Genomic DNA, 23,921 nt, shown 5'->3' on the forward strand with positions numbered 1-23,921 from the left:
CCATCCTCTGCTATATATGCAGCTGGAACCACGGGTCATTTCCATGTGTACCCTTTAGTTAGTGGTTTAGTCCCTAAGAATCTCTCCGGTGACATCAACATGCTTATTAATAAATGTTCTTTTCAAATCATTGCATGTAGGCTTGTGTGAAATTGAGTGAGAGAATATATACTTACTTTCTCCTCTTCAATATTACAATATTAATATAGTAGCTAATGGGTCTATGGATATAAGAGTATGGATTCAGTATGTCAGTACATTTAATCAAATAATATTTTAAATGATATTATATAAAAATGTTTTCAAGTGATAAATTTATGAAAATAGACAAGAAAAACTTATGAATATGACTCATAAAGTATGTAGTTGATACACAGCAAATCTTTTAATCTACATTTTTCATGTTTATACCTTCATGATAATGCATGAAAGAAGTATGATGTATACAAGATATTTCTATTAGACTGGTTGTTTTATGTTTATAAATAATTTTAAGTCCCTCAAATATAAAGGTAACATTTTAAAATTTACCTTTTAAATAATGCATTAAGGATTTTGCACAGGTCAATACCTCTGTCTCCTGCGCGGGATACATGTCGGCCCGGAGATCCCCGTAATAGATCTCTGTAATAAACCTCGCCTTTGCTTAAAAAAATAAAAAGAATTTTACACAATGTGCTTTGATCATATTTACTCCCTTCCCTCAACTCCTCTCAGAGAAAGCCAGAGGGTTTTGCTGTTGTTGGGTTAATTCCAACGGAATATTTGGAAGTGCTTTCAACTTCATTTCGGGTTGCCACAGTTAATCCATCTTGTCGCATGTTGTTGGAGTTCAGTTGTTGCACATAAGTATCACTCTATTTCAGGCATTCACCTTATTCTTCATAATTCTGTGTTTCAGATATTCATTAATTATTTTTAATCTTTCCCTATTATGATTAATGTTGTCATGAGAAGCACTTTACATATTTCTGAATGAACAGAGCTACATTTTCTATCTATATTCCTGGAAATTCAAATACTTAGTCATAGTCATATAAATGATCAATTTTTGTAGATGATGCCAAAAAAATTTTTAAGGTATTTTGCTAGGTGATGTTCCAACAGATACTCATAATTTATATCTTTTCTAATATGCATTAATTTTATCAGTTATATATGTTTAATACAAGTACAGATTGATCTACACAAAAACTTTTAAGATATATTTATTTTTATTTTACACATATTTTACATGTAAGTATGCATGAGGCCCATGTTCGTGCTTATTGTCTAAACAATATGTAAGGGGATGTTTGAGCCTCTTGAACTGGAATTTTTAGCCACTGTGCAAGTACTGAAAACTAAATTCAGGCTTTTCAACAAATGCTTTTACCCATTAAGCGATTTGTGCAGATTCTTAGATTCATCCTAAACATTTTCTGTACCTTAATGAAGTTGTATATAATATATAAAATTATTGAACATGTCTGTTCTCTTTTATGAGTTTTTCAGCTACACAATTTACAACATAGAAGAGGTCCTCTAAATATGTATTTTTCCAAATATTTGTCATTATTTTGGACAGATTTATGGCAATATTATTAAATTATTTTAAAGCTGTAGTATGATATGTCACACAGTAATGTAATATACACATTCCATGCTTTTACATTACTGATGCCACTAACATAATAATGTAAATAGGATAAAATATTTCAATGAATAATTTCATATGTAGTTCATTTTGTATTTAAATGATCTAGCTAATATATTAATACCTGTATATATCATGTAATATATGATGTCATAACTCTTTATGATTAGATGTAAGTAGCTACTATACTTCAGAATGACAAAATATATTATATTTTTACAAAACTATGAAATAATTTAATATGGACACATTGTAAAAACATAAAGATATTCAAAGTTTATAGCTTATTAATTTTCTATTTATTTGAAGTCATAAATATATATAAGTAGAAATCAATACAGGTAAAGAATAAATATTTGAACATTAGCATTATAGTTGTCCATTGTTTCAAACTTTGCCGTGGGAATAGAGCAAAGCATACATTTTATTCTCCAGTTTTCACAAGTATATTAAGTAACCAATAAATTGCATTGTTTCTTTATTTGATTCTCATAGTGATTGAAATTTCTGGTAATATCCTACATTCTGGAAACTTTATCATTTAATGTGTACTCTATGAAATTGAAAGTGATAACTGGGGGCTGGAGAGATGGTTCTGTGATTAAAAAAACTGACTGCTCTTTCAGAGGTCCTGAGTTCGATTCCCAGCAACCACATGGTGGCTTTCAGTCATCTACAATGAGAGCTGATGCTCTCTTCTGGTGTGTCTACAGTGGTATACTCACATTAAATAAATAAATAAATAAATAAATAAATAAATAAATCTCTTAAAAGAGAAGGGATCACTGCATTTCTACATAGTATATACCACATTGGTAATTACTTTATGCTGAAAGTAATTAAATTTCTTTCCCATTGCACTTAGAGTTTGAAGAATAATATTGTTAAAAATGTAAATTTGCAATTATTTCTTTCCCTGATATATGGCAAGCTGAATACTATGTCATATGCCTATGATCCCTGCCTTGGGTAGGTTGAAGTAGGATTATTATTATATGTCCAAAGTCAGTCTGGACTATAAAGTGACATATTGTCTTAAAAAATCATATATGCTAACTGTTACTTCTTTCAAATAAGAGTTAATTGTCGCACTCTAAGCAACCATCAATGATGAATGGATAATAAAATACAGTGCATTTGCAAAATTAAATATTGTTCAGAGTTTTAAATAAAACTATGAAATATGATTGCAAGTAAACGAGTGAAGCAGGAATTAATCATTAAGAGTGAGGTATCCCGAAGCAGGGTAGTTGTTTGAATGAGTTGTATTCCATATTCTCAAATATTTGCATCCTGTCCTGCTTTTGTGGTGCTGTTTGGCTAGGCCTCGGTGATATGGCCTTGATGGAGGAAGAATGTCACTGGGAAGGGGCTGTGGAATTTCAAAAGCTACCTGCTATTGTCAGTTTGCTCTTTACGCTTTCTATTTGTGGTTGGACACCTAAACTTGCAGCTGTTCCTGCTACCATGTCTACAGATACAGTGTTTCTTTGCCATCATGGTGGATACCTAGCTCTCTGGATCTAGGAATCCAAATTAAACTCTTCTTTTATATTTTATATTTTATTTTTTATTTTATGTGTTTTCGTTTCAAATGTTATCCCCCTTGCTGGTCTCCCATCCTGGGATCCCCTATCACCTTCCACATCGCCTCCAAGAGGGTACTCCCCTACCCACCCACCCATCCATTCTGCTACATATATAGATGGAGCCATGGTGGTGATTTTCACTGGGAGCTCTGAGGGATCCATTTAGTTGATACTGTTGTTCTTCCTGTGGGATTGTAATCCCCTTCAGTTCCTTCAGCCCTTCCCCTAATCCTTCAATTAGGGTCCCCAGGCTCAGTCCAGTGATTGGCTGTGAGTATCTGTATTTTTATTTTATTTTATTTTTCTTGGATATTTTATGTCTTTACATTTCTCCCCTCTCCCATACCCCCTTCCAATGCCTCTATGAAGATGTTCCCACTTCCGCCCACCCACCCCCACCTCAATGCACTGGCATTCCCCTACACTAGGACATCAAGTTTTCACAGGATCAAGGGCCTCTCCTCCCATTGATGTCCGGAAAGACCATCCTTTGCTACATATGCAACTGGAGCTATGGGTTACTCCACATGTAGATGGAGCCATGGACCTGCCCTTGTATACTCTTTGGCTGGTGGTTTAGATTCTGGAGCTCTGGAGGCGGGGGTGGGGGGTGTCTGTTTTGTTGATATTATTGTTCTTCCTACAGGATTGCAAGTCTCTTTTCAGCTCCTTCACTCTTTTCTCCAACTTGGAGTCCCTGGGCTAACTCAGTCCAATGGTTAGCTGCAAGCATTCTCATCTGTATCTGTAGGGCTCTGGCAGAGCCAGAGCTCCTGTCAGCAAGCACTTCTTGGCATCAGGAATAGTGATTAGGTTTGGTGGCTAGATATGGGATGGTTGCCAGGTGGGGCAGTCTCTAGAAGGCCTTTACTTTAGTCCATATTCCATTTTGTCTCTGAATTCCCTTTAGATAGGGACAATTCTGGGTTAAACCTTTTAAGATGAATGAAGAGCCCCATCCCTCCACTGGGGGCCATGTCTATGTACTGGAGGTGGTCTCTTCAGGTTCTATCTCCCTACTGTTGGATATTTCTGCTAATGTCATTCTCATTGGTTCTGACGAATGTCTCACATCCCTAGTGTCTGCAACTTTCTAGTGGTTCCTCAAGTCACCACCCCCCACCCCCACACACACACTATTACATATTTCTATTCATTCTCCTGGTCCTCTGGACTTGTCTCTTGTCTCCAACCATACCTAGTTCTGCTCCTCACTTTTTCTTCCCCTCTCCTCTCCCACCCAGTTACCTCCCACCCTCTGTCTCCTCTGATTATTTTGTTCCCCCTTCTAAGTGTGTTTGATGCATTCACACTCTTGCCTTCCTTCTTTTTAGCTTCATATGATCTGTGAGTTTTATCATATAAACCCTTTTTTCTATAGAATAGCATTGTCATGGAATTTACTACAACAGAAAAATAACTGATGCATCCAAAGTGACAGATGCTATGTGATATCTTTCATATCCAAATGCTAGATTCAAATATTTATGTGTGTGGGCTGGGGGGCACTCCGTGTGAAGGAGGTTATCCTCGGTGATCTCTGGTCCAGCCACGTTGATGGGTCCAGGAGAAAGGAGGAGAACTCGGGCAGGTGTTGTTCTGTTTCCTTTTCAGACAAGGCTTGGCCAGCAGGAGATGAACTAGCTGCCCAGAGTTGCAGGAGATGGACTAGCTGCCGAGGGTTGCAGGAGGGATTCTGGTGGCGATTTTGGGAAAGCAGGTCTCTTCCCCAAGTGGTGGTGTTACAGCTCTTATGACAGAAGGTCTCAGATGACAGAGTGATTCTTGCACACCTTTAATTCTGAACACAACCCTTAAATACAGGTTATTGGGTGGGTCACCTCATCTACATATTCGGGGGTGTGGTCCTGTCTCTACAACTGATCTGTCTTGAGCCTATGTAACATGTGGTCTTGTCCTCACTTGTTGAGGAGGGGCTTGGGATATTGCTCTATGTGACTGGTCTGTCTCAAACCTCTCTACAGAGGTTTGTGAGGGGCTGCAGCTAGCAAGACTCTGATCTGAGAGGCTGGGAATGTGCCTGCTGTCCATTTTAGGGTTCCCAGGGATTCGACCCGCCTCGACCAGGAATCAGGGTACCTTTCACAACTTGCTGCCCCACATGTATGTGTATAAATTAAAGCATTCACAGAAGACAGAATGCATTTTGTTGTATTGATGCAAATTTTCTTTATAATTGACAAAAATCTATAAGATTTATGTCTTGCAAAATTGACAATCAGCTTTGCAAAGAGAAATGGTGTCCCAGAGTTTAATAAAAGAGTAGAAAAATGACATACTTTACCTATATTTCAAGTGTCCAATATAATTTCAATTGCATCAATAAATGAAAAAAATAATTACAGTTGGGAAGGGAACCTTACAATTAAATTGCCTACAATGACAATTTACATTTGTTAGAATTGTTACTAAGACTAAAAGTCACTGCTACTGCTCTAAGTTATGGATTCCTCATTAAAAGCAACGGGATAAGGAATTAGGATGCTATGAGGGAGTAGTTAGAAAGAAGCTCCAACTTTTATGAAAGCAAATAGCGGATGTTCATTATGACTTTCCTGAACGAATCCACATAATTTAAGTATTCCTACATTATTAGAAACAAAAAAAAATACATCATATGAATTAACTTTCTGGATTCCAGATTTCACGTTAAATATTATCATTGATGGCAAGTTCATTTACCCTGTTTCTGTGGCCAGTATCAACTGTCTGGGATTCCAATGTAGACTGGAAGGCAACCTGCAGGTCTCTAGGAACCCTCCAGACTTGCAGTGTCAAATTGGGGACTGCTAGGGTATCCAGCCTCAAGCACTGAATACCTACCAGATTCATGGCTTTTCTGTTACTAGAACTACTTGGAATGACTGAGACCACATCCTGTGACCAGTCTAATAAATTCTATCAGTTCTGTTTCTTAGACAACACTAAGCAATACAATATATTAAATATAGACATTTTCTCAAATATTTTTGTTGTTATTTGGTTTTTAGATTATTTTGATACAGGATCTTCCTACATAACCCTGAAGGTTCTGGAATTCACTATGTAGAAGAGTCTGGTCTCAAAATTACAGATATATACCCACGTGACAATAAATCCTGAGTGCAAAGATAAAAGTTGTGTGACATTACACAGGCCTTTAAAATTTTTAAGTTAAAAATATTTTTAGATTCTTTGAGTAGGATTCTGTTGGCTCATGATTCAATTATTTCAAGTGATACACTTATATCCTACATATAAAGATTAAATTCCTTCCTGGTTGCTGCCGCTGCAGAGAGCCCCTGGGCAGCACCCCACGAGCGAACCGGAGCCTCAGGACCACAGGTAAGACCAAATTTTCTGCTGCAAGAAAGAGCCTGGTGAGCTTGGGACACGGAAGCAGAATTTCTCTAGGAGGCACAGTCTGTGTTTACCGGAAGTCCCACACCCGCGGATCCCGGCCCGCAGCAGCTCTCTGCTCCCAGACCCGGTGAGAGAGAGACCCAACCACCTGGTCAGGTGGGCACTCCTGAGGCTGCAGAGCGGAAGAGACCACCAACACTGCTCACCCCTGCCCACATCCCTGGCCCAAGAGGAAACTGTATAAGGCCTCTGGACTCCCGTGGGGGAGGGCCCAGGAGCGGCAGGACTTCTGCGCCTGAGACACCGCCGGAACCTGAAGGAAACAGACCAGATAAACAGTTCTCTGCACCCAAATCCCGTGGGAGGGAGAGCTAAACCTTCAGAGAGGCAGACAAGCCTGGGAAACCAGAAGAGACTGCTCCCTGCACACACATCTCGGACGCCAGAGGAAAAAGCCAAAGACCATCTGGAACCCTGGTGCACTGAAGCTCCCGGAAGGGGCGGCACAGGTCTTCCTGGTTGCTGCCACTGCAGAGAGCCCCTGGGCAGCACCCCAGGAGCGAACCGGAGCCTCGGGACCACAGGTAAGACCAAATTTTCTGCTGCAAGAAAGCTGCCTGGTGAACTCAAGACACAGGCCCACAGGAACAGCTGAAGACCTGTAGAGAGGAAAAACTACACGCACGAAAGCAGAACACACTGTCCCCATAACTGACTGAAAGAGAGGAAAACAGGTCTACAGCACTCCTGACACACAGGCTTATAGGTCAGTCTAGCCACTGTCAGAAATAGCAGAACAAAGTAACACTAGAGATAATCTGATGGCGAGAGGCAAGCGCAGGAACCCAAGCAACAGAAACCAAGACTGCATGCCATCATCGGAGCCCAATTCTCCCACCAAAACAAACATGGAATATCCAAACACACCAGAAAAGCAAGATCTAGTTTCAAAATCATATTTGATCATGATGCTGGAGGACTTCAAGAAAGACATGAACACACTTAGGGAAACACAGGAAATCATTAATAAACAAGTAGAAGCCTACAGAGAGGAATGGCAAAAATCCCTGAAAGAATTCCAGGAAAACACAATCAAACAGATGAAGGAATTAAAAATGGAAATAGAAGCAATCAAGAAAGAACACATGGAAACAACCCTGGATATAGAAAACCAAAAGAAGAGACAAGGAGCTGTAGATACAAGCTTCACCAACAGAATACAAGAGATGGAAGAGAGAATCTCAGGAGCAGAAGATTCCATAGAAATCATTGACTCAACTGTCAAAGATAATGTAAAGCGGAAAAAGCTACTGGTCCAAAACATACAGGAAATCCAGGACTCAATGAGAAGATCAAACCTAAGGATAATAGGTATAGAAGAGAGTGAAGACTCCCAGCTCAAAGGACCAGTAAATATCTTCAACAAAATCATAGAAGAAAACTTCCCTAACCTAAAAAAAGAGATACCCATAGGCATACAAGAAGCCTACAGAACTCCAAATAGATTGGACCAGAAAAGAAACACCTCCCGTCACATAATTGTCAAAACACCAAACGCACAAAATAAAGAAAGAATATTAAAAGCAGTAAGGGAAAAAGGTCAAGTAACATATAAAGGGAGACCTATCAGAATCACACCAGACTTCTCGCCAGAAACTATGAAGGCCAGAAGATCCTGGACTGATGTCATACAGACCCTAAGAGAACACAAATGCCAGCCCAGGTTACTGTATCCAGCAAAACTCTCAATTAACATTGATGGAGAAACCAAGATATTCCATGACAAAACCAAATTTACACAATATCTTTCTACAAATCCAGCACTACAAAGGATAATAAATGGTAAAGCCCAACATAAGGAGGCAAGCTATACCCTAGAAGAAGCAAGAAACTAATCGTCTTGGCAACAAAACAAAGAGAATGAAAGCACACAAACATAACCTCACATCCAAATATGAATATAAAGGGAAACAATAATCACTATTCCTTAATATCTCTCAATATCAATGGCCTCAACTCCCCAATAAAAAGAAATAGATTAACAAACTGGATACGCAACGAGGACGCTGCATTCTGCTGCCTACAGGAAACACACCTCAGAGACAAAGACAGACACTACCTCAGAGTGAAAGGCTGGAAAACAACTTTCCAAGCAAATGGTCAGAAGAAGCAAGCTGGAGTAGCCATTCTAATATCAAATAAAATCAATTTCCAACTAAAAGTCATCAAAAAAGATAAGGAAGGACACTTCATATTCATCAAAGGAAAAATCCACCAAGATGAACTCTCAATCCTAAATATCTATGCCCCAAATACAAGGGCACTTACATACGTAAAAGAAACCTTACTAAAGTTCAAAACACACATTGCACCTCACACAATAATAGTGGGAGATTTCAACACCCCACTCTCATCAATGGACAGATCATGGAAACAGAAATTAAACAGTGATGTCGACAGACTAAGAGAAGTCATGAGCCAAATGGACTTAACGGATATTTATAGAACATTCTATCCTAAAGCAAAAGGATATACGTTCTTCTCAGCTCCTCATGGTACTTTCTCCAAAATTGACCATATAATTGGTCAAAAAACGGGCCTCAACAGGTACAGAAAGATAGAAATAATCCCATGCGTGCTATCGGACCACCACGGCATAAAACTGGTCTTCAATAACAATAAGGGAAGAATGCCCACATATACGTGGAAATTGAACAATGCTCTACTCAATGATAACCTGGTCAAGGAAGAAATAAAGAAAGAAATTAAAAACTTTTTAGAATTTAATGAAAATGAAGATACAACATACTCAAACTTATGGGAAACAATGAAAGCTGTGCTAAGAGGAAAACTCATAGCGCTGAGTGCCTGCAGAAAGAAACAGGAAAGAGCATATGTCAGCAGCTTGACAGCACACCTAAAAGCTCTAGAACAAAAAGAAGCAAATACACCCAGGAGGAGTAGAAGGCAGGAAATAATCAAACTCAGAGCTGAAATCAACCAAGTAGAAACAAAAAGGACCATAGAAAGAATCAACAGGACCAAAAGTTGGTTCTTTGAGAAAATCAACAAGATAGATAAACCCTTAGCCAGACTAACGAGAGGACACAGAGAGTGTGTCCAAATTAACAAAATCAGAAATGAAAAGGGAGACATAACTACAGATTCAGAGGAAATTCAAAAAATCATCAGATCTTACTATAAAAACCTATATTCAACAAAATTTGAAAATCTTCAGGAAATGGACAATTTCCTAGACAGATACCAGGTATCAAAGTTAAATCAGGAACAGATAAACCAGTTAAACAACCCCATAACTCCTAAGGAAATAGAAGCAGTCATTAAAGGTCTCCCAACCAAAAAGAGCCCAGGTCCAGATGGGTTTAGTGCAGAATTCTATCAAACCTTCATAGAAGACCTCATACCAATATTATCCAAACTATTCCACAAAATTGAAACGGATGGAGCCCTACCTAATTCCTTCTACGAATCTACAATTACTCTTATACCTAAACCACACAAAGACACAACAAAGAAAGAGAACTTCAGACCAATTTCCCTTATGAATATCGACGCAAAAATACTCAATAAAATTCTGGCAAACCGAATTCAAGAGCACATCAAAACAATCATCCACCATGATCAAGTAGGCTTCATCCCAGGCATGCAGGGATGGTTTAATATACACGTTAAAACCATCAACGTGATCCATTATATAAACAAACTGAAAGAACAGAACCACATGATCATTTCATTAGATGCTGAGAAAGCATTTGACAAAATTCAACACGCCTTCATGAATAAAGTCCTGGAAAGAATAGGAATTCAAGGCCCATACCTAAACATAGTAAAAGCCATATACAGCAAACCAGTTGCTAACATTAAACTAAATGGAGAGAAACTTGAAGCAATCCCACTAAAATCAGGGACTAGACAAGGCTGCCCACTCTCTCCCTACTTATTCAATATAGTTCTTGAAGTTCTAGCCAGAGCAATCAGACAACAAAAGGAGATCAAAGGGATACAGATCGGAAAAGAAGAGGTCAAAATATCACTATTTGCAGATGATATGATAGTATATTTAAGTGATCCCAAAAGTTCCACCAGAGAACTACTAAAGCTGATAAACAACTTCAGCAAAGTGGCTGGGTATAAAATTAACTCAAATAAATCAGTTGCCTTCCTCTATACAAAAGAGAAACAAGCCGAGAAAGAAATTAGGGAAACGACACCCTTCATAATAGACCCAAATAATATAAAGTACCTCGGTGTGACTTTAACCAAGCAAGTAAAAGATCTGTACAATAAGAACTTCAAGACACTGAAGAAAGAAATTGAAGAAGACCTCAGAAGATGGAAAGATCTCCCATGCTCATGGATTGGCAGGATTAATATAGTAAAAATGGCCATTTTACCAAAAGCAATCTACAGATTCAATGCAATCCCCATCAAAATACCAATCCAATTCTTCAAAGAGTTAGACAGAACAATTTGCAAATTCATCTGGAATAACAAAAAACCCAGGATAGCTAAAGCTATCCTCAACAATAAAAGGACTTCAGGGGGAATCACTATCCCTGAACTCAAGCAGTATTACAGAGCAATAGTGATAAAAACTGCATGGTATTGGTACAGAGACAGACAGATAGACCAATGGAATAGAATTGAAGACCCAGAAATGAACCCACACACCTATGGTCACTTGATTTTTGACAAAGGAGCCAAAACCATCCAATGGAAAAAAGATAGCATTTTCAGCAAATGGTGCTGGTTCAACTGGAGGGCAACATGTAGAAGAATGCAGATCGATCCATGCTTATCACCCTGTACAAAGCTTAAGTCGAAGTGGATCAAGGACCTCCACATCAAACCAGACACACTCAAACTAATAGAAGAAAAACTAGGGAAGCATCTGGAACACATGGGCACTGGAAAAAATTTCCTGAACAAAACACCAATGGCTTATGCTCTAAGATCAAGAATTGACAAATGGGATCTCATAAAACTGCAAAGCTTCTGTAAGGCAAAGGACACTGTGGTTAGGACAAAACGGCAACCAACAGATTGGGAAAAGATCTTTACCAACCCTACAACAGATAGAGGCCTTATATCCAAAATATACAAAGAACTCAAGAAGTTAGACCGCAGGGAAACAAATAACCCTATTAAAAAATGGGGTTCAGAGCTAAACAAAGAATTCACAGCTGAGGAATGCCGAATGGCTGAGAAACACCTAAAGAAATGTTCAACATCTTTAGTCATAAGGGAAATGCAAATCAAAACAACCCTGAGATTTCACCTCACACCAGTGCGATTGGCTAAGATCAAAAACTCAGGTGACAGCAGATGCTGGCGAGGTTGTGGAGAAAGAGGAACACTCCTCCATTGTTGGTGGGATTGCAGACTGGTAAAACCATTCTGGAAATCAGTCTGTAGGTTCCTCAGAAAATTGGACATTGAACTGCCTGAGGATCCAGCTATACCTCTCTTGGGCATATACCCAAAAGATGCCTCAACATATAAAAGAGATACGTGCTCCACTATGTTCATCGCAGCCTTATTTATAATAGCCAGAAAATGGAAAGAACCCAGATGCCCTTCAACAGAGGAATGGATACAGAAAATGTGGTACATCTACACAATGGAATATTACTCAGCTATCAAAAACAACGAGTTTATGAAATTCGTAGGCAAATGGTTGGAACTGGAAAATATCATCCTGAGTGAACTAACCCAATCACAGAAAGACATACATGGTATGCACTCATTGATAAGTGGCTATTAGCCCAAATGCTTGAATTACCCTAGATCCCTAGAACAAACGAAACTCAAGACGGATGATCAAAATGTGAATGCTTCACTCCTTCTTTAAATGAGGAAAAAGAATACCCTTGGCAGGGAAGGGAGAGGCAAAGATTAAAACAGAGACTGAAGGAACACCCATTCAGAGCCTGTCCCACATTTGGCCCATACATATACAGCCACCCAATTGGACTAGATGGATGAAGCGAAGAAGTGCAGACCGACAGGAGCCGGATGTAGATCGCTCCTGAGAGACACAGCCAGAATACAGCAAATACAGAGGCGAATGCCAGCAGCAAACCACTGAACTGAGAATAGGTCCCCTATTGAAGGAATCAGAGAAAGAACTGGAAGAGCTTGAAGGGGCTCGAGACCCCAAAAGTACAACAATGCCAAGCAACCAGAGCTTCCAGGGACTAAGCCACTACCTAAAGACTATACATGGACTGACCCTGGACTCTGACCCCATAGGTAGCAATGAATATCCTAGTAAGAGCACCAGTGGAAGGGGAAGCCCTGGGTCCTGCTAAGACTGAACCCCCAGTGAACTAGTCTATGGGGGGAGGGCGGCAATGGTGGGAGGGTTGGGAGGGGAACACCCCTAAGGAAGGGGAGGGGGGAGGGGGATGTTTGCCCGGAAACCGGGAAAGGGAATAACACTCGAAATGTATATAAGAAATACTCAAGTTAATAAAAAAAAAAAAATAAAAAAAAAATAAAAAAAAAATAAAGCCAAAAAAAAAAAGATTAAATTCATTATATTTAATGATTTCCAACTAAATGTGTACATCTGTGGTAGGTAAATATTTCTTTATACCTATTTTAAATACATATAATCGTATCCAATCATATAAATTGATACATATTTAAAGGTGTTTCCTTTTCGCACCTATAAAAATTGGAAATTGTGTTTTCCATGTTTAATTAGATATAATCTTTCATATAATTTGGTAGTATATTCTTGTCTAAGCAGTTTGGAATTAGTTTTTCTAATTATTAATCCAATTGATGTTTATACGTCAAATGTCCATATTTTGGCATTGTAAAAGTAATTTTTAGTCATCTGATGTAATTGTCATCTTAGAGTCTTCCTGCTGAAAAAGCTCACCATTTCTAGTTGTTTTTGAACTCTGACTGGACAGCTCAACTCAGCTATTCTGCTTCAAACTTTTCTCCAAGTTGAATGATTCAATCTGGCTTCCCTTTTTGTGCTCACTGAATTGCTCTGTTTGGCCTCAAACTAACTCTAGGATTTTGTTCTAATCCTCTGGCTCTTTCTTTATCTTTGTGTGTGTGTGTGTGTGTGTGTGTGTGTGTGTGTGTGTGTATGTGTGCACGTGTGTGTCCATATGAGGTTGAGAATTGTCCTTTCGAGGTCAGTGAAGAATTATTTTAGAATTTTGCTGAGGACTGTTTTGAATATGTAGATTGCACTTGGTGGGCTGTACATTTTTACTATATTAACCCCCAATCCACAAGATCTTTCCATATTCTAAAGACTTGACCCATTTTTGACACTAGATTTTTACTTGCTTGTTAGGGTTACCTAAAGATATTTTATATTATTAGAGGCTGTTGTAAAAGGTATTGCTTCCCGGATTTCTCTCTCAGTTGATTATTTGTTTGAATATAAAGTGCATATTGATTTTTCTAAGTTAATCTTGCATCCAGATAAAAAATTCACAGATCATATAAAGCTCAAGAAGAAGGAAGACAAAAATGTGGATGATTTAGTTCTTTGAAGAGAGAACAAAATACTCACAGGAGGAATTGCAGGGACAAAGAGTAGATAGAGCAGGGACTGAAGAAAAGGTCATCCAGAGACTTCTCTGTCTGGCTCTTAGTCTCTGGCATGAACTGCTCCTACTAACCTGAACTAAATTGCATTAACTCCTCTGCACTTTACTCACTGCACCAACTCCCACCTAACTCTACCGAAACCCTTGCAGTACTCTTAAATAGCTTAATTTTCTTGTGCTGTTCTTATGACTGTTGGACATATCCTGTCTCTAACTCATTCTAATACTTCTTTGATTCATCACTTTGTCTGCCCCTCAATTAGAAGTAACTTTCATGCATGGCTGCTACTTTCTACAAACTAATTTCATTCTTATTGTTGGGGATTAAGTACACACCATCCTCTGAGAGGCTCCACCAACATCAGACTGAGACAGATTCAGATAATACAGCAAACTATTGGACTGAGTTCAGGGACCCCTATGGAAAATTTAGGGGAAGAACTGAAGGAATGGATGAGATTGCGACTCCATAGGAAGAAAAACAGTATCAACTAACCTGGAACCCTCAGTGCTCCCAGAGTCTAAACCACCAATCAAAGAGCATGCATGCCATGATCCTTGATCCCTCCCTCCCCCCTGCTATTTCTGGCACACATGTAACAGAGGATTGCCTTGTCTGGCCTCAGTGGGAGAGGATGTGCCTAATAGTGTAGAAACTTGATGACCCAGGGAAAGGAGATGCTGGCAGGGGTGGTTGGGGGAGCACCCTCTCAAATGTAAAATGGAGGGGAATGGAGGGAAGAGCATTGGGAAAGAGGACCAGGAAGAAAGAAAGTATTTGGAAGGTAAATGAAACTATTTATTAAAAAAAAGAAAATATGCACATCCTATGGGCATGTCTGAATTCTCGTCAGATCAGGCAGATCTAGGTCTTTGGGTGTGATCTCTTGTGGGAGCTGAAATCTGATTGTTTCTGGATTAAAATTCATCTCCATAACATAACTAGGAAATTAAATTAGAAAAAATAGATAAAGCTCAGATTTGAATTAAGTAGCAACACTTAGTCATATAATTCAGGAATATGTCAAGAAATGGAATGAAGATCTGTTAACCCTTGGTACAGAATCCATGAAAGATTATGCACCAAATTCAGGTAAAGACATTGACATCTTCATTAGAAACAGGCAATAAATATTAAAGCAAGTGAAGCCAAGGAAAGAATCCACATTCTTTACATTTAATTTTTTAGAGAACGTATTTTTAGATAATATGTAAAAAATAATAATATGAAGGGTGTGTATCTTACAATGGGAAACCATTAAATTTATTTTGATACGGTCTGATTCTCTACTAGCTAGGAATTTACTTAAAAACAGATTTGTTTCATAACAACTAAAAACAGATGTTGTATGTTTCACAGTGCAACCTTAAGCACACCACTGCAAGTTCTTGTTTTTGTGAATGTGAATCTTGGATGTTAAGTCTTTTGAATTTTATCTCCAAAAATGTTTTTGGTTAAACATACATTATAAACATTAGGGAAAAACAAATACGTGAATATAAATGTTTCATAATGAAAATGTGAGGTGATATGGGAAAATACTTCTGATACTTGTTCAATGTGCAGATAAGAAACTGAACCACTCACATGTAAGTGGAACATCTGTATCACTTCCCATCATGACAAGGCTCAGGATTTATCATAGAAAAAGGAGGTGTGGAGATGGTAAGAACAGAGAGAGTGGATGTGGCCTACAAAAAGTATTCTCTGTTCATGGCAGCACCATTACACACATGAATCAGTGATTACATGGACAAGACCCAGACAAGGAAAAGGACATCCAATATCTCAGCATGAATGAGGAAGAGATCATAAACTTCCTCTCCCAAGGAGTTATTGGCATTTGATGGCTCTGGGAAGGAAACAGTCACATGTCTTCAAGTCCCTATTCCTGTAAGATCTTCCTACACACAGTAACCTACTTGCAGCACAAAATAGACTCAGTGCATTTCATGAAAAGAGTTTATGAAGGTTGGAGGGATAAGCTCGGAAGAATGCTGAGAGGGAAGGAAAGCGTGATAGATTTGATTAAGGTGCATTATAGGTGTGTATGGATTTTCCAAATATTATTAAACCAAAAGTTGGTTTTCTATTTTTATTTTATAGCCTTGTTTGTCATTGAGCGCAGAGGAGTTAGTACAACTATGTTCAAAATGTATTTAAAAAAAATAGAACATGAATTATGCCTAATTATGCAAATTTGCATTTTTAATATTTATCATACCGATGCAGTGGTTTCTAGAATCTTTCTGCAAATGTGTTTGTTTAACTGAGTATATTCAGCTCTTAATGGTACCCAAAATGGAAAATATCCAGAGTGACTTGCCAAATAAGTCTTCCTTTTAGGTGTTACATTTTCACTCACCCACCTCCTTCAGCTAGGGTGGTGAATATATTCTGTCTCTTTCCTACAGCCTGTCACATAAAATCAGATTAATTAAAGAAAGAAACTGATGTTTCTAGAGACTGAAGAATTTAATTTTGCATTTAGGACTCTTTTTATGTTGAAGAATATAAAATAAACCAGTCTACTTACAGATGAGAGAATATTAAACAAAGAAACAATAGTGAAAAAAATGCATAGGGGTTGGAAAGATGGCTCAGTAGTTAGAAACACTGTGCTTCAAGAGGCTTTGGGTTCTGCTTTCACCGCTATCCCTGAGAAGCTTGCACTCACCCCTCCAATCCATTTCTATGGAATGTAATGCCCTCATCTTGACTCTGGGAGAAATTAATGCACATGTTATATAGACATATCTGAACTGAATAATCTTCTGCCTGAGCATCATGTGCTTTCAACTGCTCAGTCGTCTCTCTAGCTTCCATCAGGCAAACCTTTTGAAAATGCTTTTCACTTAACTGTTCCAATATACCGTCTCACTAAAAGTGTTTTCCATATGTCTTAAATATTTATCTTGGCATTTATATTCATATTACATATATTGAATTTATGTTTATTTGTTGGCTTTAAGAGTTGTGAGAGTTTATTCAATGTATGAATGAATGATAAATAATTCTTACTCTTAGTATTCACATCTATTATTTCTGCCTGAATTCCTATTTTATTTTAAGAATATTTAGTCATAACAAATCATGAGATTTCAAAATAGTCTCCAAATCTCTTGCAGGTGAAACAAATATTATATTCTCAATTTCCAAAGCATAAGATGATATATGCCTAACCTGAACATAATGGACTTTTCTATTATCATTATGTTTCTTCATTAATTCTTTGTAGGTAATAAGGAATGTTTTGAAAATAATTTTGTTTGGAAAATTAGGACACGTAGGCATGGCAATTTAACCATATATAAAATCAATGTGAATATAAATATGTAATTATTTCTAGTATACAATTATTTCTAGTAGAGTGTGATTAAGCTCAATCTACTCGAACAAAGTTGCCTCATTAGGTAAGGATAAGTTAGCAATTTGATTGTTTTTTACTCTCTTCCCCATAAATTATAAAACTTTAATAAAAAGACTAGCTACCTAATATCATGTGCTGTATTATTATAGTTTAAATTTTCAAATAGCATAGCAATTGCTTATATTGCATGAATTTGCCTTTTGGAAGAGAATTTGATTTTTCATTTTACTTTATTTAGAACTGGAAAACTAATTCTTTTTTATTAAACACAGTTTATTTAATATTGACTGTAGAGGAGGTGTTCCACTTGACTGTATATGTAATTTGAGTGCAGGGCAGTATGATATATTAAAAATTATCTACTTTCCAAAAGATTTAAATGATTAAATAATAGGTTCCTTGGATGGTTTTACCACAAGATGGGAAAATATATAAAGACTGAAAACTATTGAGACTCAATAGTCCACTTAATCCTTTTTTCTGTTTGATTATAACATAAGAGGTTTTTCTCAACCATAATCTATAGCTATGGTGAAATATCTTGCACAAAATTCAAAATGAATGAGCTCAAAAGCAAATGGACTGAAAATTTAAAAAGTTAGACAAAAATCAAACAAAATCCTTTATTTTGAATAAGTTAGGATTATCAGCTATTTTAGTATAATGACAGAAAGGTGGCCCGCAAAACAAGTATATCCATTATGAAGTATACCTACTAACCTCTCTCTATATATTGGATCATTCCACCCTTGTTATTAATAGTTTATGTGGTAGGAAGCCAAAAGCTAATAGGTATGTGCTCAATATATTTTTTTCCAAAACCAAAATGTTATTTTCTTTCCTTATTTTAAAATAATTGCTTTCTTTCTCATGCCCAGTCTAAGAAGAAGAATAAGAATGAAAGAGTTCTCTGGAAAATCTTTCATCTTTTCTTATCATGTTTCATTTTTAAAAAAATTACAAGCCTAAAACAAAATTATTTATTCTATTATTTTATTTTTATTTAGCCTAGTTTTGCTTTACTTCATTTGATATACATGTATACTGTATGTTCACCTGTGTGCAAAGTCATAACCACATACATACAAACACACACACACACACACACACACACACACACACACACACACACAGAGAGAGAGAGAGGCTAATTGAATCTATTCAGTGATTCTTCAGTAAATACCCAGTTTTTCTTTCCACACAAAAGACTGGAAATAGCAATCTCCAACTAAGCATGACTGTCTGACAGGAGAGTGTCAGGAATCTTCTGGTTTTGCCTAACCAGCACTAGGATTATGAAAAACAGGTTAGCACTGAAGTCAGACACTTTTGCTGGTGTGGAAAGTAGTTTACCAAGTGAATTATTACTCAGACCATTTTACTTGAGTCTTAATAGCTACAACTGCCTCCCATTACCAGAGCTAGCTGGAAAAAAAAACCTATTGAAAAAAGAGAGGATGTGAAATCATCATTATCATACAAAAAAACAATGAAGTTGAGTGAATTGTCATTTAATTAAAATTTATACTGAAATATTTAGGTAAAGCATCTAAATCAAAATTATCAACTGAATTTTTTATAGTTATTTTGCATTATATTATTATAATAAATTTGTATAAAATATCTCCTGACCACCAAAAGATTGAACTTGAAAAAAAAATCCAGCAATGATAATTTGTGCCTTGAGTTCCTTTAAAATTATGTTCCCAGCCTGCTAACCTACTATGGGCTCAGACTGTGAGTTTAGCCTGTATGTATGACAGTGTATCCTACTATATCCTAGATTCCCCATGCAATAGGCTTTTACAAACTAAGATTATGCATGACTTTATAAAAGATGAAATACACAAGAGAGATAAGTGGGGAATTCAGTTTTTGGGCTCATTCATGAAATAATTATTCTAAGACTGAATGCTTTGCTGTGTTCATTTCCTTAACTGGATATCAACACATTTTTGTGCATCTGAAGTTATCATTAATGTATTAAGTACCAGTATATTTGTTGGGCTGCACTCAGTGTTTGAAATGTAATAATGAATTAATGAGACTTGCGAGGATGATGAACAGAAAAGTATAAAACAGTGGTGCCAGAGAAGTCGTCATTGTCTGAAAACATACAGTAGACAGCTTAGTGGGCATCTCACTCAACTATGATGATTGTGAAATTTCCCATGTACATAAGTCTGTGAAGTAGTGTGGCCACGATGGAGATCTTGTTCTTTAAACTAAATGTTTTGTCCTCCTTCTTTTATAACACATTCAGATTAGGTATTAGATTACAGATGAACAAATTCAGGCTTGGTTTTAAACAACAATTTATTATCTGACGTTTGACTGGTTGCTCTCTGGAGTAGACTCAGTAGGTTGAATAACAAGACTCATTTGGTGATGAGTCAGAGCTATGCCTACCTTAGTTATAAGAATAATCATTTAGAATACATTTAGAAATTGTATTAAATTGTTGATAAAAGAAAGTGAATCAGTTTGCTTAGTAGCTCAAATCCTTAATAGGTTATCCATTCCCAAGTGGTATCCATAAACACATATTCATATGTGCAACACTAAATAAGTAGGTTGTATACATATGCACACATATTCACATATGATATTGTCATAAAATTAAATACAACAGTCATTTCGGTTATAAAGGAAAGTTGTAAGATTTACTTCCACAAAAATATGATTTCAAGCTTTAAATATGCACGTAGAGGTAAAAGGGCTTGAGACCTCTATGCAAACTTGGGCACTTAGGGAAAAAGAAGCCTGGGCTACTTCATTCAAAGATTCTCTACTGTCCTGAAACTTTGAGTAATTGTGGTGACAGTGGCTATATGATTAAGAGAACTCTCTCTTTCTCTTCTGTCTCTGTGCATGTGTGTGTGTGTGTGTGTGTGTGTGTGTGTGTGGTGTGTGTGTGTGTGTGTGTGTGTGTTATACATTCACATGCTTATTCAAGTTAGTGATAAGGAGGAAAACAGCAGCTAAGCTTACTAGGCAACGTAAGGTATGTGAAGTAACTTAAAGTTATTCTAAAACTATTGGACATGGTAAAAGATTTAAGAAGAAAACATTGTGCTTAGCTTTGTGGTTCAGGAAGAGCATATGTATTCAGAATAGAACATTTAAAAAAACATTCACATATATATAAAGCAAAAATACTTAAATATGTGCATAACAGTAAATTATATAGTAGAATGAAACCCTCAAGCAACAAAGAGAAAAATGAATATATTCAAGAGACAAAGAAGAGCTTTCTACCAGGAATATTAATATTATCTATTGGATCTCCAAGGAGAAATACATAAGAAGTTGGGTCAACATATTAGAAACTAAAGAGCATGATTTTGATTGAAGTATTATATTTGGTAATAATCAGTACATAGAGTATAATTGGATTCAGGAGAGTATGTGAAAGTGCTCAGAGAGATGTCCCAAGTAATAAAAGAAACTAAATTACAACCCAGAGGACTGACAAAATGTGAGAGGCAGTACCAGGAAACTCATCCATCATTCCTTCTGGCTATAACGTTCCTGAAATATGGCAGAAAGCGGGCTCTTGGATAATCATACTATCTCTTGTCAAAAGGAAATTGAATGAGCAAGATAAATTGACATATTGTGAGACCAAATGACAGTGATTAAGTACTGGCCATGCACTGAAGTGCTTGATCCAATTACATACTGTATACGGGGCTAGAGTGACCTTTTGAATGAGACTAGGGTAGAATGGCCTACATTTGAAAGCTTTCCTTTCCTCAGACTTGACAAAGATGAAGGAAGGGTTTCAATACTTTAAAGTAAAGCAGAGCATTCTTGCTATCAGAATTAAAATAACTACTGATCAAGGCAAATGGAATAATATAATTTTAGATGTCATCCTCTAAATTGATTGAAGTTCTTATTTATCTGCTATCATTTAGCCACTTAAATGAACTTGCTTAAATTAAATTAAATTCCTTGCTTTGGTTTGTCTAAAGATGAAAAATGCCAGTGCTATTTTTCACTTTACTTTCTCTTCTTTCTTTATAATTTTAATTTTCATTTTAAAATTATTTTTGGGGATTTCATACATAGTTTTACCATAGTCTTTCTTCTATACCAACTGCTCTAACATTTCCACCCCATTCATACCCACACAACTTTATGGGTTACACTTAAAAATGTGGAGCCTGATAGGTGCTGACCAATTATTCTGAAGCATGGGCCTGCTATATGGTTGGTATATTCGTTGTGATGTTATTGAAGAAATATGATTTTCCTTCTCCCAACAATCTATAGTTTCTTGGCTAAACATGGGACATCGTAGCCATTTTCTTTCCTTTATGCTGAGATTGTATTTGGCTTGATTATGTACAAGTCTTATGTATGCTGTTACCATGTCTGTGACCTCATATGTACATTTGCACTGTTGTATGCAGGTGATGCTGCCTGTTTGTTTTGATGAATTTATCTACCACTTCTATTTTCTGAACAGATACCAGAAGGTGTTAAACAATAGTATTTTAATATAACTTCATTCAAAACTGAGAATTCAAACATCTCTCCCTGTCTGACCACCCACCCATCTAAAAACTTTTAGCCCAGAATTGTCCCTGTCTAAATGAAATGCAGAGACAAAGTGGAACGTAGATTGAAGGAAAGGCAATACTGAGACCCCCTAACACACACACACACATTGCAATCCATTCCATCTATAGACACCAAACACCAACACTATTGCTGATGCCAAAATATGCTTAAAGACAGGATCCTGATATGGCTGCCTCTGAGAGACTATGCCAGTACCTGACTAAGACAGATGGAGATATTAAAAGCTAACCATAGGACAGAGTCCTGGAACCCCAGTGGATGAGTTAGCGGTAGGGCTGAAGGAGCCCCATTGGAAGAACAACACTATCAATTAACCAGACACTTCAGAGCACTCAGGGAATAAACTACTAACCAAAGAGTATATACATGAGCCTCTCCATGACTCCCAGCTACATATGTAGCAGATGACTGCCTCATCTGGCATCAATGGGTTGGGAGGGGCTTGTTTCTAAGGAGGTTTGATGCCCCAGAGAAGGGGACTGCTAGAGGGGTAAGGAGGGAGTGGGTGGCTGGGTGAGTAAGCACCCTCTTAGAGGCAAAGGGGAGGGAGATTGGGTGGGGAGTTGGTGTATGTTAGGCCAGGAGGGGGAATAACATTTGAAATGTAAGCAAATAAAATGATTGATAAAAAAATGAGGTTAGTCTTGGATATTTTAACATTTAGATTCATACTTAACTCTGAAGAAACATTTGCAGCAGTGGATATCAAGAATATATGATCACTTGGGTAATAACATTCAACAAAGCATTGCAAAGTGCATGTGCATTTTGGCAATTAAATGACAAAGAACCTCAGCTAGAAGCAATTTTCATGAGCTCTGGCCAGATTTGGGGAATGGGCTGATGAGGATTGTCAAAAGGTGAAAATAAAAATATGCCTTAGGGTAAGATTAGACAGTCTGTACTTCAGGAAGTTAACTTGCAATGTATAATGTACAAAGTGCAACGTATAAAGTGCTTCATCAGAACAAATATCCCATTTTTTAAATGTAACACTTTCACATATTACTCTGACAATGTAGATTTTGTTGTATATATTTTATTATAAGTGTCATTAAAGAACATTGGTTGTTCAGTATAACAACTTATAAACATTTTTACAAATACTTTAAGTTTTTCTTTAGATCCCTCTTTCCCTAAATTCTCCTAGACCCAGCCTCCGATTTCATATCTACTTTCATGTCCTCATTTCTTTCTGGACTGGTTAAATCACATTAGTGATGCCTATCTACTCCTAGTGTGGTTGGCAAAACCATTGAAGCTAGTTATACTTACCAGCAGCCTACCTTACAGAAAGCTATTCTACTTCTGGGCACTACCACTTAAGAGAAACAAATGTAAAATTTGTTAAGTATTTGTAAATTACATATAGTTGACTCCTTTTTACATCATGTAACTCCAAATCATTTAACTCAATTCTCTTTTCCCTGCAACCTTTTCCATGCCCTCTACTGTGACTCTTTTTCAAATTCAAGTCCTCTTCTTACTCTTCTTCATCTTCTCTCTCTCTCTCTCTCTCTCTCTCTCTCTCTATATATATATATATATATATATATATATATATATATATATATATATATATATATATAATGCATAGAAGGACTTGCCATTTAGTATTGGGAAGTTAGAAGACACTTTCATTGGTAATAACAATTCTTCCTCTCTCAGCTGTAATTTTTCATTTAGGAGATAGTGATTTTCTCTATCTGCATGTCAACAGGTATTGATACTGTTCAGATGTTAATTATGAAACCACATTGCTGATATTTTA

The sequence above is a fragment of the Rattus norvegicus genome, chromosome 14, assembly GCF_021556685.1.
Source record: "Rattus norvegicus strain SHRSP/BbbUtx chromosome 14, alternate assembly SHRSP_T2T, whole genome shotgun sequence".
NCBI lineage: Eukaryota > Metazoa > Chordata > Mammalia > Rodentia > Muridae > Rattus > Rattus norvegicus.